Below are 18376 nucleotides of genomic sequence, written 5' to 3' on the forward strand. Positions count from 1 at the left end.
TGTTGCCGAAGGACACAAGAAACTATAAAAATTACACCAATGATTAAACTTGAAGGACTTTATAGTTTCGAAAACGCACTATAGGAATAACCAAAGATGTTTTTATTACAACTCAAGAGTTATATTTCTACAAAAATGCTTTTGAAAGCATGGTGATTTTATGGCTGCTGATTTGATCTTTCAAATGCAAGCAATTGCTCGGTCATTTTTTGAATGTCCATAAGTGCTTTTGGGTCTTTTAGACCAACCGATGATTCCATTGGCTACTCGTTTGAAGGTGGCATATCAGCATCGTGTGACTCCTCTCAATCATCTATAGAAACTTCCTCAAGGTTTGCCCATATTGTAAGATTCTTGGATTCAGAGACCACGGTTGAGCACTTGCCATTCACCTCAGTCTCATCTTGATGCTTTTGAACAAATACAAGAGTCTTTCTTTTCAACTTCAAAGACTCTACGATAGGCACTCCATCCGTGAACCCATCCACAACATGTTGATCTAGTCAGCATAAGTACCGAATGAAAGACGACACAAATTGTCCATTTCGCAATTCTTTGCATGATTCTTGTACTTCAGTCTCTTCATCCTCCTCACATTCCTCGTCATTTGAGCTGTAACTTAGAGACGGTTTGACCAGGTCCTTCAATTGTCTTTTTTTTTTCATCACATGAAGTTTTGTAAACCAATCCAGCTACAACTATATCACTGATGGCATCATCAAATAGACCATCTTTTGAAGACTTAGTTTCATATGAGCCGACTTGGTAATCGAATTGCAAGTCAAAGCCCTTTGATTGCCTCTAACATATAAGAAACATTACGTATAGAAACAAAGGCAAGAAATCGAAACTGTGGTTCTCCATTTGTTATTTCATTCAACATGCCGAAGAACCTTTGAAATGAAGATATGTTCCATTCATGCACAAGGGATACCTAGGTCTCCTAAACAACTAATCCAATCACTCGTTATGTATATTTGTTAACACTCTCTAGGCCTTCCAAGTCAACTCCAGCATTTATAGTCCTCCATGGCATCTCTTTCTTGTCCTGACCAGAGGCTCCCATCTAAATTGTGTTGTGAATCCATGAAATGTAGGTCAATGCAGCTTGAGGTAGCATCACATTTGTTGACTTGCTCAGATTTAAGCGGTCTTTCAACCACTCATTGCAATATCCAAATATGATCTGATACCTCTGATATGTGATATCATAAAACTCTTTCAGCTCATCCCAACTCTTGCCTGCATTGGCATGTGACTTTGCCTTGAGGAAAGTTAAAATCTCCGACCGAAGAACTTTATTACATTTCATTTCCCAACACCTGTCATCCATTGTTGTCATGGTCGTTGATTTGGATCCCGCTAAAATCACTTTTCTCTTCAAAATTTCATGCTGCAAATCCAATATCATAGAATCTTCTATGCCCAACAAGCAAAGGAACATCGTCAGTCCCAACTTTTTAGTACCTTGAGCCTGAGTGATTTCTCCCACTTCACCGAAGGTTGGAGTATGTGTTGTGATGATCTCCTAGACCAAAATCTCACCCTTTTGATTGGGCAAGTTTCCCTTGACATATCTATTCATGATATTCATCCATCCTTCAAAGGATTCATATGAACAGACAATCATGTGGATGTCTTTTTGGTTGAAGCTCTTTCCAAAAGACACTTGCACGTCTCAATAAAGTCCTACAAAACAATAACATCTTATGAAAAATTTATTTGAAGAGCATATTTAAAATCAAACTTTCATAAAGAATAAGAAGCAAAAAGAAAAATATAAAATGTCTCTTTTTTTCGAGATAGGTTTCAAAACCGATCTTGTTTCTAAATGACACAATGAGCAATGCATACAAGTAATAAATAAAGCAAAAATTCACAAAAGAAATGAATAAAGAAATGCTTACATCCCATCCTTTTCTTGGTATATGTCGTTTACTAGCTCCAGCTTCTCCGGTCTTCCAAATGCCACCCATTGACTCCAAAGCTATGTGAGTTGTTCTGCATATGGTGCATTCTTCATAATCCTTTGGTTGCAGTTCTTCATTTGCCTTTCATGATATACGTTAACAAATATGCTTTGGGCAATTTACCACAATCCTAGCGGTCCTTTTTGCATAAACCTTTTTGATATGTTGAATCACAAGGTGATCATGAAGCTGGAGGGTTTTTGCAGCTTGAATTGAGTGTTGCCTCGAAAGCGCCCAATAAGAATAAGTATACAAATCCTTAGCTGCTACCTTTGTGAGTGGCAACTTTGTATTTGGATCATAGGGCATCAATTCTGCTTTTGCGGAGCAATCTCTATGATTTATACAAAACTCCCTCACCAAATTGCACACATGTTGATCCACAAGAGGTCTGTACATGTATTCAATTGGTGCTGGCGAACAATTTCGGACATGGATTGAAAACCTATCCATTCCAAAAGGATAGTATGATGAAAAATTCTCTCCCTTTTCTCTTTCTCCTTCCAATCATTAATGTCATCTTCTGAAAGAGCTATCTTAATTGGTTCAATATCAAGGACCGTAACAAGTGCTTTATTGTGTCCCTCCTCAATTTCTTCGGTTGCTACTTTCTTGTCGCTTGAGTTTCTTGGCATGTTGATCATCTGACAAACAGTTTGTATTGCCTCGATGATAATGTCAGGTGTGGTTTCATAATCAATCTTTATATTCCAACCCAAATTTTCCATCGATTCCTTCTTTGGCAGTTTTATGTTTCAAATCATCATAAAAAGTTGGCGACAAGTGATAGACTTTCAAGCCAAGCCTAACAAAAATAGCCTCATCACCTTTATTGCCCACTATTCCCTTTGTCACTCCCATTAACAAGGCCAATGTCGTTGAATTCAGAATCATTCTCTCTTTTTACAAACAAATGCACCATCTAGAAAGGATTACAATTTTCATTGTATGTGTCCACATACGATTTCCACTGCGGATCTTTGCAACCATCAAAGAATTGATCGTTAGTTCTACTTCTTTTGTTGGCTGAACAACCACCACCACCAGATGAAGCTGTTCTCTTTCCCTTGGGATCATCCTTTGGCTTCTTGTTCGAATGGTCATCTTTTGCCATTATCTGTTCACATCACAATATCAACAAAATTAGATAAATACACATCACAAGATCAAAAAAGTTAAAACTGATCTCGAAATGGGGGGTGAAGGGCAAAGGATTTGCCCTGGATTTTCCCTTCACCCCCCATTCCGAGATCGGTTTTCAAACCAAACTCGGTGGAGGGGGTGAGGTACAAAGCCTTTGCCCTTCACCTCCCATTCTGAGATCGGTTTTGAAACCGAACTTGGTGGAGGGGGTGAGGTGCAAAGCCTTTCCCGTTTACCCCCCATGCCGAGATTAGTTTTAAAACCAATCTTGGTGGAGGGGGTGAAGGGAAAAGCCTTTTCCCTTCACCCCCCATTCTGAGGTCAGTTTCAACCACCAAGTTCAAAACCGATTTTGGTGGAGGGGGTGAGGTGCAAAGCATTTTCCCTTCACCCCCATTTTGAGAACGGTTTTGAAACTGATCTTGGTGGAGGGGATGAAGGGCAAAGGCTTGCCCTTCATCCCCATTTTGAGAACGGCGGTTTTGAAACCGATCTTGGTGGAGGGGATGGAGGGAAAAGGCTTTGCCCTTCATCCCCTCCACCAAGATCTTGGTGGACGGTTTTGAAACCGATCTTGGTGGAGGGTATGAAGGGCAAAGCCTTTGCCCTTCATCCCCTCCACCAAGATCGGCTTCAAAAGGGTTCTTGGAATGGGGGTGAAGGGCAAATGCTTTGCACCTCACCTCCTCCCCCAAGATCAGTTTCAAAACCATTCTCGGAATGGGGGGTGAAGGGAAAGTACTTTGCACCTCACCCCCTCCACCAAGATCGGATTTGAAATCGATGTCGAAATGGGGGATGAAGAGCAAAGGCTTATCCTTTCATCTCCCATTCCGAGATTGGGATCTTGGTGGAGGGGGTGAAGGGAAAATATTTTTCCCTTCACCCGCTCCACCAAGATCAGTTTCAAAACCGATCTGGGAATGGGGGATGAACGGCAAAGGCCTTTCCCTTCACCCCCTCACCAAGATCAGTTTCAAAAGCGTTCTTGGAAAGTGGATGAAGGCAAAATGATTTGCACATCACCCCCTCCTCCAAGATCAGTTTTAAAAACGATCTTGGAATGGGAGGTGAAGGGCCCGCAAAAGGCTTTGCCTCCCATTCTGAGATCAATTTGAAACCTATCTCAATGGAGGGGGTGAGGTGCCTTTGCCCTTCCCTTCACCCCCCATTCCAAGATCAGTTTTGAAACCGATCTTGGGGGAGGGGGTTAGGTGCAAAGCATTTGCCCTTCATCCCCATTCTGAAATTGGTTTTCAAACCAATCTTGGTGAGGGGGTGAAGAGAAAAGCCTTTGCCCTTCACCAAGATCAATTTCAAAACCGATCTTGATGGAGGGTGAGGTGTAAGGCATTTGCCCTTCACCCCCCATTCCAAGATCAGTTTTGAAACTGATCTCATAATGGGGGATCAAGGGCAAAGGCTTTTCCCTTCACCCCCTCCACCAAGATCGGTTTTAAAACTAATCTCGGAGTGGGGGTTGAACTTCAAAGGCTTTGCACCTCACCCCCTCCACCACCTTGGAATGAAGGGTGAAGGGAAAGCCTTTACGGCTTATTCCCCATTCCGAGATCGGTTTTGAAACCGATCTTGGTGGAGGGGGTGAAGGGAAAAGATCTCGGAATGGGGGATAAACTGCTAAGGCTTTTCTTTTCACCCTCTCACCAAGATCGGTTTCAAAATTATTCTCTAAATGGGGATGAAGGTCGAATGCTTTGCACATCACCCCCTTCCCCAAGATCGATTTCAAAATTGCTCGAAATGGGGGGTGAAGGGAAAAACCTTTTCCCTTCACCCCCCATTCCGAGATCGGTTTGGATCGGTTTTTCCCTTCACCCCCCCTTCCGAGCGGTTTGGAAACCGATCTTGGTGGAGGGGGTGAGGTGCAAACCGATCTTGGTGGAGGGGGTGAGGTGCAAAGCCTTTGCTGTGCACCTCACTCCCTCCACCAAGATTGGTTTCCAAACATGGAAACCGATCTCGGAATGGGGGGTGAAGGGAATGGCAAAAGCTTTGCACTTAACCTTTTCCCTTCATTCCCCATTTCGAGATTGGTTTGGAAACCGATCTTGGTGGTGGGAGTAAGGTGCAAAGCCTTTTCCCTTCACCCCCATTCCGAGAACGATTTTGACACCGATCTTGGTAGAGGGGATGAAGGGCTAAGCCTTTGCCCTTCACCCCCCATTCCAAGATCAATTTTGAAACCGATCTTGGAATGGGGGGTGAAGGGAAGATTATTTGCCCTTCATCTCAACTATTCCTAGAGAAGCAATGGAAGAGATAGGATATTCTAGATGTATACCCCAACGCTCATATTAGTGCAAATGGTGGAGTCAAGCTTTCTATCTTGCCAACATATCTCCAAGATGTTCTGAAGAAGATAATGCACTACTTTCCTGATATGAGAGGAACTGTGAAGTTCTAGCATGTTCAGGCAGTAGTAGAGCAACTAAAAAGACGTAATGTCTCTTTATCAAGGTTGATCTCCAAGAGTGTGATAATCAACTTAAAGAATTGCATGGATGGTAAGTCCAAATTGTCAGCTCAATCCACTAGAGTTGCAATGCATCTGATCACATCTACCCCCAAAGGGATTTTTGAGCAATACGATAAGAAGATGTCTCACAAGATTACTTTTCTACAAGAGAAAGCCACCGATGCAGCAAAGGTAACGCTACATGAGAAAATGCTCAGGGAAGGTGCAGAAGCCAAGGTAGAGGAGGCAGAAGCAAGCTGAGGTCGCTGGAAAAATGGTTGACATGGAAAGGAATAGAAGAGAAAAAGTAGAGAAGCACATCAAGGAGCTCTGGGATAGGCTTGAAGACGTCAGAACAAATGGGGACATCGCAAAGCAGGAGCTAGCAATGAGAAGATGAGAGAGCAAAAAAGGAAGCTCTTTACAAACGGCTTTGCAACATGTAGAACACATTGAACATTGAAAAAGACAAGATGATGGAGGAGCTAAAAAGGGAGAGTGCAGAAACAAGAGCAGTGATGCATGAGCTGAAAGAGAGCTTCAAGGCTAGGAAGAATGGGGCAGAGAGAAGCCATGATGGAGAAGACAATGAGGCAAGCTCTCTAGGCTACGAAGGATGGGGTAGAGAGAAGCCACGATGGAGAAGACAATGAGGCAAGCTCCCCAGGCCAAGAAGGATGCAGAGAGCAGCCATGGTGGAGCAAGTTGTAGCAGCCACAGTGGAACTTTTTATCTAGAAACACTTTTGTAATTTTGGAAAGATAGGCACAAGACCCTACAACGAGATTACGATAAGGTTGTGCACAAGCTTGCAGTGGCTTTGACAAGTTTTGAAAAGCAGTTCATCGTCGTCAGAGAGGTACAAACTAGAGTGGAAGCCTTAGAAATGGCCTGTCTTGACGCTATTGATCAATTCAAGCAACTTCAAAAGATGCTAAGAAAATTAGATAAAGCTGTTGCATGGAGTGAGCAAAAAGTGGAGGAGCTAAAGGAGAACATCTGCAGCCGTGGGATGAGGGAGGAAAGAATCAAGAGGATACTGAGGGAATCAGATGAAGCTGTTGCACAGAGTGAGCAAAATGTGGAGGAGCTAAAGGAGAACATCTGCAACCTTAGGATGAGGGAGGAAGGAATCAAGAAGCAACTTCTTCATGTCCAGATTCAGACTATGGTATTGACGGCTGCAATAGTTAAATCGGATGCCTATCATGTTATGCAGCACGGTCTAGAATGCTCTATCTGCAAGACCCACATCATAGATGAATGCATGATCCAATGGCCTTTGTGCTATCACCTTGTGCATGTTTTTTGCTTGGGGGTGTTTGTGGATGCAAGCTCGGCATGTAGACTATGTAAGGTGCCACTGCCCAGGTCATGGAGAAATCAAATGTGCTTGCTTGCTATAGCTATCAGAAGCAAGAAAGTAGATGCTACAGCTCAATTTGCCATTTGGGCAAAAATTGCAAAAGATAAGAAGCTTGAATTGAAGAAGCCCAAGCCCGAGACTGCGAAGAAAAGGAGCCTGAAGGGAGGAACCAACCCCATGCAAGAAAGGAGCAAGAAGGGACAAGCCTTCAACCAAGGAGCTCAAAGTAAGGAAAGAGGAAGCGACATGAAGGGAGAGGTCGGCCCCCTAAAGGGAGGAACTACCACCCTTTAGGAAAGGATCAAGGAGCATTGAACATGCAATAGGAAGCTCAAAAAGATGAACTAATGAAGGGAGGAACCAGCCCCTTGAAGGAAAGGAGCAAGAAGGACCAAGCTTGCAATCAAGGAGCTCAAAAAGGTGACCTGCTCAAAGCAATGTGGAACCAGCTCCCTAAAGGAAAGGAGTCTTTGAGATGTAATCTATTATTATGTATGTAATCTATTGAATTATTAATGTTCTCCAAAGTTTACTTTGGCAATGTATCTATTTTAGGATAGCACTTTGTATAGCAATGTGATTCATTTTAGTATAGCACTGGTTCACACTAGGATTAATTGCCACCACCGTGGTGGTTGGTTGCACACTAGGATTAACTGCCACTAGCACGGTGGTTTGCTTCTATTATTACAAGATGAATGACATACAATTCATTCGTTTAGGATTTGTGGTCACAAGCGCGATGGCTGAAAATCTAACAATAGATAAAGAGAACCAGCCTAAATGGGACTATTTTAGTATAGCACTTTGCACTTTGCAACAATACGATCTGTTTTAGGATAGCATGGTAGTAGTGGAGGATAAGTGGTCACCAGTGCGGTGGTTGGTTGCACACTAGATATTAACTGCCACTAGTGCGGTGTTTTGCTTCTATCATTACAAGATGAATGGCATACAATTCATTTGTTTAGGATTTGTGGATTTGTGGTCACCAGCCTGGTGGTTGAAATCTAACAATAATTAAAGAGAACCATCCTAAAGGGGACACCATAAACAAATGCATTTTCTAATAGTTTAATTGTATCTTTCATGTATTTCCATGCAACCACAGTGTTGGTTCTACGAGTTATTTTCCTTGTGCAACCAAAAAAAATGCAATTGGATCCCATGACGTGCAATTAGAAGGTTGCCATGACTAGATGGTTGCCATGGGAGAATTTCTTGGCCATCGGAGCCAAAGATAATAATAATTCAATACTAAAAATTGTAACCATTTTGAATGGCATTATAACTAGAAATTCCAAAATTCTAATAGTTAGATTTCCTATTGTTCTTACAGAGTTTGATTCTGGCTCAATGCTAATCCCTGATAGTCAGGGATTATTGTTATAACAATCTAATCCTAATCTCTTGAGGTTTACTAGGATTTATAGTTATGGGATTTACTAAAATAGGTGCGATGGTTGTTTGGGATATACTAAAAACAAGCAAGGGATTTATTGTTTGGGATTTACAAAAACAAGCGCGGTGGTTATTTTTGGGATATACTAAAAACAAGCGTGGGATTTATCATTTGGGATTTACAAAAAGAAGCGCGGTGGTTGTTTGGGATTTACTAAAAGAAGTGTAGTCTCAAATACATTTTCCATTTTCTATGATAAGTGGAATATTGTTTCCTTGCAATGAGACAACATTTTCTTAGTTCTATCTTAGTTGTCCTCGTCCATTACTCCAAGACACCCCAGGATGTGCTCATGCATGTCTAAATCCATTTCGAAGAAACCCTTGCCCTTATTTTGTTGGGACACAGGTTGCATCTGGAACTTTTAGTTGAGAGTACACAAAAGTTCAAGGACTCTTATGTAACTGAATGTAATTGTGGCCTCTCTTGGATGTTTTTTTATAACAAAATCCTCCAACAACTACATCCCACTTCTCATAGGTCGTTCCCCAGTGATCCTTAAATGCTTCCTCAACCTTTTGCTTAGGTTTTGTGCATTGCAACACAAAGTATGGGTCATCTTCCTCACTCTCCCCAGAGGTGGCGAAAACTGCAAAGTTATCCCCCTCTTTTAGATCATCAAAACTCTCCCCAAACTATGGCGATTCATTGTTTATCTCTCCATTGTTTGTTGGTCCATCTGAACGTAGAGGGAAAACTTGAACTCGCTCCATGTCTTCACAGTTGCACCTCACAATTGTCATGATCCCCTATGATGCACGCACTGCTAAAACAAGAAAGTTTTCTTGTTTTTGATCAAATGGTTGTTTGAAAAGCCCATATGCTATGCAAATTATGAACTCCTTTAATTTTCTCACAATCGTACCTTTGCACTTCATCCACTTTCACTTCCTGGAACACTCTGTGCACTATACTATTCTTAAGGCTTTGTTTGAATGCGCTACAACATCATGGCCATCATTGAGCTTTTCTTGAGGGCATGTTAATTGGTGTTTAAATAGAGCTCACTTAATAACAACACCACATCCATCATGTTCACCCTCGCCATGGCTAAACCCAAAGAAATTCCACATTATGTCTAGACCGGTTAGGGATTTGAACCTTGAGATAAAGTAGAATCCAAAAGTTGATTTAAATTGAGAGGCGGCACCATCTGACCACACCCAATGTTGTTTTATATTTTTTTCATGGGGATGTTTTTTTTCCAGCCATTCCCAATGCATTAGAAAAGCATGCTGCACAAATAAGGTGTCATGTTCCCTATCATCCAAAATGTAGAAATGGTATCTGTGTTGCACTGACCTGGACTCCTGTACTAGCTTGAACTCTTGTGAGTCAGCAAGCAAATTGGCATTAGTCGTAGAAGAATCAAGCAAATGACTATACTTAATATGCATAAGAATTTTTATCTGCTTGCTGTACCAGTGAGCATTTTATATTGCATCTTGTTCTTGTTAAAATGAATAATTTTCGGCAAAATCTATGACATATACAATAGTGTCATAGGGAAAATTGACAAAGCATGTCCTGAACTGCTTATCTTACCAACTGGCCATGAAATTATGATGCACATATTTTGGGATGGATTGAACCAAGTGACCTATAAGCTCCCTCAGTTGAGTGCTCTTATATGATAGTAGCCATCTCAACATTGACATTTTCAAATCTCCTCCATTTTAGAGCAATAGGGCTGTCTTCCCTCATTTCATTTGGACAGACATGAAATTGCCTCTTCTGCAACTGTAGATTACAATGCTTGCATGTGCCATGAGAGTACCACGAATGCATTCAATGTAGTGCCACTAAAGGTCTCCCTTCGGACAAACCACTGGCTCCCACAAAGACCTTAGGCTACCAAACTTGGCCTTTCTTATGACACATGATGAGGATCTAGGTGGCCTTTAGACTATGCATTCATCGGGGAGACATGGGGAGCAATGTTGTATTCACCTGAATGGTTTGATGTTGTTGCCTCGAATGCTCCCACCAATCATGACACCACAACTTGAGTTCTTCGCTCCGATGGCAATGATCGAATGCATGCATTTGCAACTGCTTCCGGATGTTGCCCTACAAGGAGTCTTCTTTCTTCTCGTTGTTTCTCCCTTCGCAAACGTTGCAAAAGTGTCTTCCATTGCCATTTTGATATCGTGCCATTGCTTTCCTCGATCCGCAATCTATTCCTTGTGCCTTGACGAAGCTTTTCAGCTTTCCTGTCTTGTAGCCTCTATCTGCTTCTCTTGCAAGCCATGGTGAGCTGCATGTTGCCATTGATGCCATGGCGACGATCAATGAACCACCATAATAGACCCTCCAAACAGAGAGAAGCTAGCAGGTTTCCCCCCTCGGGCGATACACATCAGCAGAATTGGATATCCCAAACAAGTGCAATGTGGCCTAAAATGCTTCAAAACACAACTAGGCCAAAAGGGCATGCTATCAGGTTTGATGCTTTGTATTATGAAATGCAATGAACTTTGGCATGCTTATGAGCCATACAACAAGCAAGTGCATGAAAAAAGAAACAATTCAAAATTGTAAATAATATTGGATTTATTAAAAGATCTTTGCACATGCACAAATTGCACATCTGCAACGTGCCCTCAAATGGGTGTGCATAATTTTAGGACAACATTGGAGGCCCGCTAACCCATACCTAATGTTCTTCTTTAGGTGTGTCCTTCGGTTGAGGAGAAGCTCACGTAGTGTACTTTTGAATAATTACTTTGTTGCATATATGTACAGAATAAAATTTTACTTTGTTTAAATAAATTGTTATATCCTATACTCTTGAGGATGCATGCTTCACATGCAACATAGCCCTTGTAATGATTTAATGGTTTTGTTCCAAATTGTTATTCCATAATTTTTTGGTCTCATGTTCAAGTTTGGAATGTGTACTACAACTTGAAGACAAAGTTTGCCGAATTTCATTGAGCAATGCATAAGTTATGGGTCATGCAAGATACCTATATATAGAAAATTCTAAACCTCATCAAAATCGGCTACATCCATGCTTGCATTGACCCAATGATGATTTTCATGATGCGACTCATAGTCTCGTTGTTGAAGTGTTTATTTCTCGGCAAGAATAGCCTGATCTAATGTTGGAATTGGAAGAGGAGTGGGCCATGCGGTTCATCAGAGAAGAAATGCACTTGGCAACAACAAGCCCTCCTTAGTCTTGACTACTATTTTAGACTTAACAATTGCAAAGTTAGATATAGGGATGAGACAAACACCCTTTGTAAGAATTGTTGTCCCCCACATACTCTTGAAATAATAGAGACATGATGACAGGGTTCATTTTTTTTGTCCCAGAGATTTGAGATAAAGTGTTTGGATTCTCAATGCTTCAACAAAGCACTTGGACATGGGGCATTGTTAGACGTATAAATAGAACAAATAATATAAAGCGATGTTTCATTCATTGTGTTTAATCATTTGAACCTTTGAATCAATGGCTCTCTATGGTGTATGAAGGACAAATTTATACATCTTTGTAATTTTAAATCTGTGCGGATGTTTGTGTATTTGTATTATGCATGAGAGAGAGAGAGAGAGAGAGAGAGAGAGAGAGAGAGAGAGAGAGAGAGAGAGAGGTTCATAAAGACAAGGAGAGGTAGGGAGGGAGGGAGACAAAGAAAAAGGGAGGGAGGGAGAGGGAGAGGGAGAGGGAGAGGGAGAGAGGGTGAGAGACAGAAGGAGAGGGAGAGGGAGAGATAGAGATAGAGATAGAGATAGAGATAGAGATAGAGATAGAGATAGAGATAGAGATAGAGAGGGAGAGGGAGAGGGAGAGGGAGAGGGAAAGAGCGGGAGAGGGAGAGGCAAAGGCAGAGGGGGAGCATTCTCATGCCTTAGTAGACTAGATTTACCCTATCTTCTACAAGCCACTCGATCTCAAATCACACTTGATATCTTTCCTTCTTGGCGATAATCCCTCTCTTCAATTTATCGATAGACTTCTTTGTGGGGGCAATCTGTCATGATTGCTGTCTCCCCTCACCAATGGGTCCCATTGGATATTTTGAGGTCCCTTGACCAGAGCGCTACTTCAAGAAGACTCTTGGTAGGGACATGGAAAACGTGCCTCTCTCTCTCTCTCTCTCTCTCTCTCTCTCTCTCTCTCTCTCTCTCTCTATGAGTATGCTATTCCCCTCGGGGATGCTTCATCTTCTCCCATTCATTTGATAGAGAGAGATGTAATCCTTGCCTTTCTCTTCACAACTAGCAAGTTTGATGAGGATGTCGAACAATGGCCCAAGGTCCTTCTACATCGACAAGTGGTGGAGCAGGTCCACGTCCACAAGTGGTGGAGCGGGCAAGGTGAACCTAGGCATAGAACTCGAGGAGCATGCTATGGACCTAGCCGAAGGGCAAATTGAGAGCCAGGTCATCCTATCAGCCTATCCGAGTCGTGCATACCCATCCTCCATCTATAATTGTGATGAGGCAACAACCAAGCCACACCTCACATCAGTTGATCCAATCACTATTGAGGGTGAGGAATACCTTACCCTATTAGAATTGATGGAGGAAACCGATCTTCAAGAGGATGAGGTGCTATGCCAGCTCACAAATGATGCCTGCAAGGATGTCATTGACTTCAATGCTCCCATCGATCCAAAAGTCAATGAAATAGCATGCTATAATGACTCAAGCCTCAATGATTTAGAGGCAATCCATCTCACACAGAAAGCGATCGAGGATGCTGAGCCATAGTACTAGATGTTTGAGGATGAATTCTTGGACTTGCAAAGGTCATTGTTCGGGGACAAAGATGAGGAAGCTGGAACCTCAAGTCAACATGAAGTGCAAGACACACCACAAAAGGGATTCCAATTGGACACTCCGGCAGGCTGATACCCTTTGCGATGAGGCGAAAAAGGTATGTACCTTTAATAGCTTAGGGTTTAGGGTTTATTTTCATCATTTGATTCATATCATCTTTATGCTTCGGTAGGTTCTATTATAAATGCAAAATCCCTGCTATGTCTTCAATCGATAGGAACTAAAACTAGGGTTTAGGGTTTAGCATAGCAAAACCCAATAACTCAGAAATATTTTGGTGGAAAACTAGAAGATACTCATCCAACCTAAGAATTTAGGGTTTGAAGTGAACAATTTTGTTTTTATTTTCCTTGAACCCAAGTGCTCCAATGGCAATTCTAGTGCACCTACATGAATTTGCAGGCCAAAAAAAGCCTTGGAAGCATGAAATCGGGCATCATGCAACCAAGGCTTGCCCTGGTTGCATGATGCCCGATTTCATGCTTCCAGGGCTTTTATGGGGCTAGAACTCCATCTAGGTGCACTAGAATTGCCATTGGAGCACCTAAGTTCCAGGAAAATAAAAAACAAAAGTGTTCACTTCAAACCCTAAATTCTTAGGTTGAATGAGTATCTTCTAGTTTTCCACCAAAATATTCTTCCACCATATATAATTCATCAATGTTTAGGGTCTTTGTCCAATATTGATAAAAATTATGCAAAGAAATCACTATTCTAGCTTGAAGCAGTAGGGAATCAAACTAGGGTTTAGGGTTTAGCATCCCAAAACAAAACTCATTTTTTTGAATCCATGTGATCATCCAACACATTTGAAGCATATTGTGAGTTTGCAGACAAACTAGAAGAAAATATTCCTACCTAAAAATTTAGGGTTAACACACTATTCAAAATTTTTGGACTTTCTCTCTTGGTTTGGACTTTTTTTTGGAGCATATCCTCTCCACTCAACTTCACTTAGTGAGCTAAAAAATTGGGTTTTTTTGAGCACTAAATGGGTCACTTATATACAAATATGGCCTTATTAAGCTAAAAAGTCAAGTGGTAACCTCTAATTTTAAAAAAAATGGCTCAGTGAAGCTATAGTTCCCAAACTCGTGCATGGTGTCCCCATCCAATAACTATAATAATAATAATAGTAGTCTCCTAACTCAAGTTCAATTTTAACACTATGACATGAAAATATGACACCATATGAAAAGAGTTTATTGAATTCAACATATAAGTGGTCTATAGATACACCATTTTTTTGAAAAAAAAGAGTTTGTTGAATTCAATATATAAGTGGTGTATAGATACACCCTTTTTTTGAAAAACAAACCATACAATAAATTATCTTATTGGTGGTGTATAGATACACCATTTGTATGGAAAAAAGCATACAAAACATTATCTTATGCATCTGAATCTCGTTCAGAGTCATCAGATTCATGTAATGTATTTGCGCTTGATGGGTCAAGTCTTGCCAAATGATGTTTAATATGGACACGACTTGGATCAGGGATTGTGATACATTTTTCAACATTGTATCCATGCTTCTTTTTAAAACTTTGTGTCCTCGATTTCCAGCAATGAATAATGCTACTGACTTCCACCTCTGTTAATCCCTCATTATTTAGAACCGATTCACGTTTCTTTTGCAAGCATCCCTCATAGAGTTGTTTTATTGTATATCTTCTCGGGAGATTTTTCAATGGCTTTGGTTCATACCATAAAGCTGTAAATGTTATAGGAGTTCCCTTGTCATCCCTTTCTATCTTAGCAGCCTTTTCAACCCAAATTGGGCCACCTTGGTCATCCAACTCTCAACCTAGATCAGATGCCCAAACTGCAACAAATAGACCCTCTTCAATCTCATTAGATGGTATAAACTCTGGTAAGGGTTTGTCTCCCTTCCTGCCACAATATTTTCAAGGTAAAAGGCATTCCTTTGTTTCCTCCATATCTACTAACATATTTATATCCAAAGGAAAACTTTGTGACCTAGCTTGTTCGGGCCAAAAGGATTCACAGTATTCAATGCTCATTAAGTTTTCTTGTCTTTCTAAAGATTGGATAAGTGCTTCAGTTGATTTAATTGTCTCCAAATTCTTAGTCGATTGCTCAGGATATTTCTGCATCATACTTTGAAGATGTTTAATGAAGGCTTTCAAGCCTTTCATTTCATTTATGTCAAGTGATTTGTTTTTTGCAAGAACAAATCTAGTTTCCTCCAATGGAATTATTCGTTGTAATAAAGCATATGACTCACTCCATAAATGATCTCCATCTACTGAGTAGTGCTTCCATTACATCACTGGAATATTGTTATGCATGTGAAACCGAAAGTAGTGTGGATTTGTGTGTCCTATTAGGGCATCATCTCCTGTTTGTAAATGTGGCTCTATGAATGCTCTCCAATCTACCATCCTCTCTAAGATAGCCACTTCTGATTCTTCCTTGCGAGAACCTCCAATTTTTTTCCCAATTCGAAATAGCATATCCTCCATTGTCAAAACATCCATTGCCTTCAACTCACCAGAGATAACACTGAAGATTTGATCTATGTCTTCATGTGTATGGCTGACAAGAAGAAAGCCAACTTCCACTTCTTCAAATATTTTCAAACCAACCAGCATAGAGCATAAAGCAAATATATATTTATTCTTGTTCTCTCTCCAACAATTATCAGCTTGTATTCGCAATAATGTGTTAGGCAAACATCCGTGAGCATCTCTGACCTTTCTTATTGCTTTCATGATTGATGTAACAACCTGGTTACTATCATGGTCATGCAAACTATCAATCCATACATCACAAAAGATTCGGTATCCATGTACTAATACTCCACACAAGTGTGTTTTTAGTCCACGTTTGCCCTCCAATGCCGGTGGGATACGTCTATATCGTGGCAAAGTGGTTGTATTCTGGTCCATGCCATCAATGGTGATGCACATGGACTTATCGACATGTGAAATAGCTTCCTCTCTCCAAGAAGCATACAACTTTTGAGCATCCTGCACATGACGTAAATGGATTGATCACCATTTAATATATCTTCCTCGCTGCTGCTCACATTTTCAAAAATCTCTACGCCAAATTTTATACAAGGTTGATCGTGAAATCATGCTCTCGTCTCTGTCTTGTAAAGTTTTATTGACAGTTTCTAGGACGACCTTCTTTGTCATTCCCAAAGGAAGATGTTGTTGGCATTCGACACGTCCATCTAGCATTGTTTGTTGAAGATGAGGCTGCGGTAATGCATGGTCTTCGAGAACTTGCTTTAATGTTGCGGTTGCATTTATAGTGCTTCCATGGCATTTAAGCTTGTAGGTATTTCCATGAATTGTATGAATAACTTTTTCTTTCACCTCTGCCCAGATGGTCCAGTATGTGCCATGTGAAAGTCTAGTTAACCATTGATATCCTCGATTGCAAATGGGTCTCCCATTAACCATGGGTTTCAATCTAGGTTTACAGTGTCTTGTGCTCATAGTGCCTTGATGAAGAAAGCATGAAAACTCTTGAAGAAGATAGTTATGTCTATTAGGCGCTGTCTTACTCCAAATACCAAGGCGTATGGCTACACAATCATCTTTCCCAACTTTTCTAATGCAAAGTCTCTTGCAACAAACTCGCATAAGCATCCTTTCCATATTCTCCTCGGATAGCATCACATGTCTCTTTGGTTCTGGAATTGATGCCATGATTCTTCGCCTCTTCACACTCACATACTTTCTTTTTGTAAATAGTGTCTTGCGTTTTCTAGTTGTAAGACCATCAAACCTCGAATCCATTTCCCTTGAATCTTCATCTTTATAATCAAATGCTGTGTGGGCTTGAGAATTATTTGATACCTTATAATATCTTGGAAATGGCAATCTGGTCGACATGTTCATTGATGTCAATTTGTTGCCAATGCCTCTTGAATTTTGTGGTTGAACTGTTTCTCCTTCGTAACTCAAGATTCTCCCATCTATATTCTCTAGCATGCTAGCAACAATATTACGAACAACATGATAAGTCTCAAATTCTTTGCCCCTTTTGCCTTGTATTCGAGTGGTAACATCATGATCATTGTCACTAATATCATCAATTCCTGTTATTGCATCACTTATCCCATCGATCTTTGCATGTATTTTTCTTTGTGGTCCCATCTTATTATTCTCAACACAAGACAAGTCTTTTATATCAATAAGCATGTTTGAGTCACTTGCAGCACAAGACAAGTCTTCTATACCAATGAGCCTGTTCGAGTCACTTGCAACACAGGACAAGTCCTCTATACCAGTGAGCCTGTTCGAGTCACTTGCAACACATGACAAGTCTTCTATACCAGTGAGCCTGTTCGAGTCACTTGCAACACAAGACAAGTCTTCTATACCAGTGAGTATATTTGAGTCACTTGCAACACAAGAAACCTTTTCTACATCAACATCTGTTACTATAATGTCCTCAATACCTGTGAGCATGCCACTATGATACTCTTGATTACTACTATAGCTTCTTATCAATTTGGATCCCATTTGTGTTATAGTCTTTTTCTTCTAATAATATTCCATTGTGTCTTCCATGACATTGAAGGAAACTGTCTTGGGCAAACTTGATTTCAAAAAAGCTAACCCCCATTTACAAGTACTATGAACTTGTAGTTGAGACGTAGTATTATGGACATCTAATTGTGAAGTACTATCCATTGCATTTTGAATGACACCTGCACTAGTCAACTTAATTATCTCCACTATACAGAGAAAACTCTGAGCATAGCCCTTAAAGTTGCCAATTGCTAAAACTTCTCCGGAGCAAGATAACATCTCTACTTTTTCCCCCTGAAAATAAGTTTTCTTGATATCTTGAAAGTATGTCTTTGGAACAATTTCGTCTTGGTCCCAGAGTGTTCTGTGTGCTTGCATATATCAAATATGTCACATTGTAAGATATCTCCCAATGTTTTAAAGTCTCCATGTGGATATTTTAAATGTACTTCAGGATTTACAACGTTGGTGATTATCACTACACATCTTCTCTCACCACAACGTTGGAAATGACACACATTCATAGGATCAAGACTATGAATTCGTCCAAAAGCCACCACTTCATTCTTCTTATATAACACCACATCCATAACCTCTGTTAGGGTGAATACCTGTTTTATGTATAAAAGTAGATTAGCAACTCAAAATGAACAT

General features: G+C 40.6%; 1 pseudogene; it reads right to left on the bottom strand.

The window, feature by feature from the left end:
* Nucleotides 1–2666: 2666 nt before the first annotated feature.
* LOC147897558 (uncharacterized) overlaps nt 2667–18376 on the bottom strand; it is a 64770-nt pseudogene continuing 49060 nt past the window's right edge.

The sequence above is a fragment of the Dipteris shenzhenensis genome, chromosome 10, assembly GCF_047967505.1.
Source record: "Dipteris shenzhenensis isolate YYH24624 ecotype China chromosome 10, Dip_SZ_1.0, whole genome shotgun sequence".
Classification (NCBI taxonomy): domain Eukaryota; kingdom Viridiplantae; phylum Streptophyta; class Polypodiopsida; order Gleicheniales; family Dipteridaceae; genus Dipteris; species Dipteris shenzhenensis.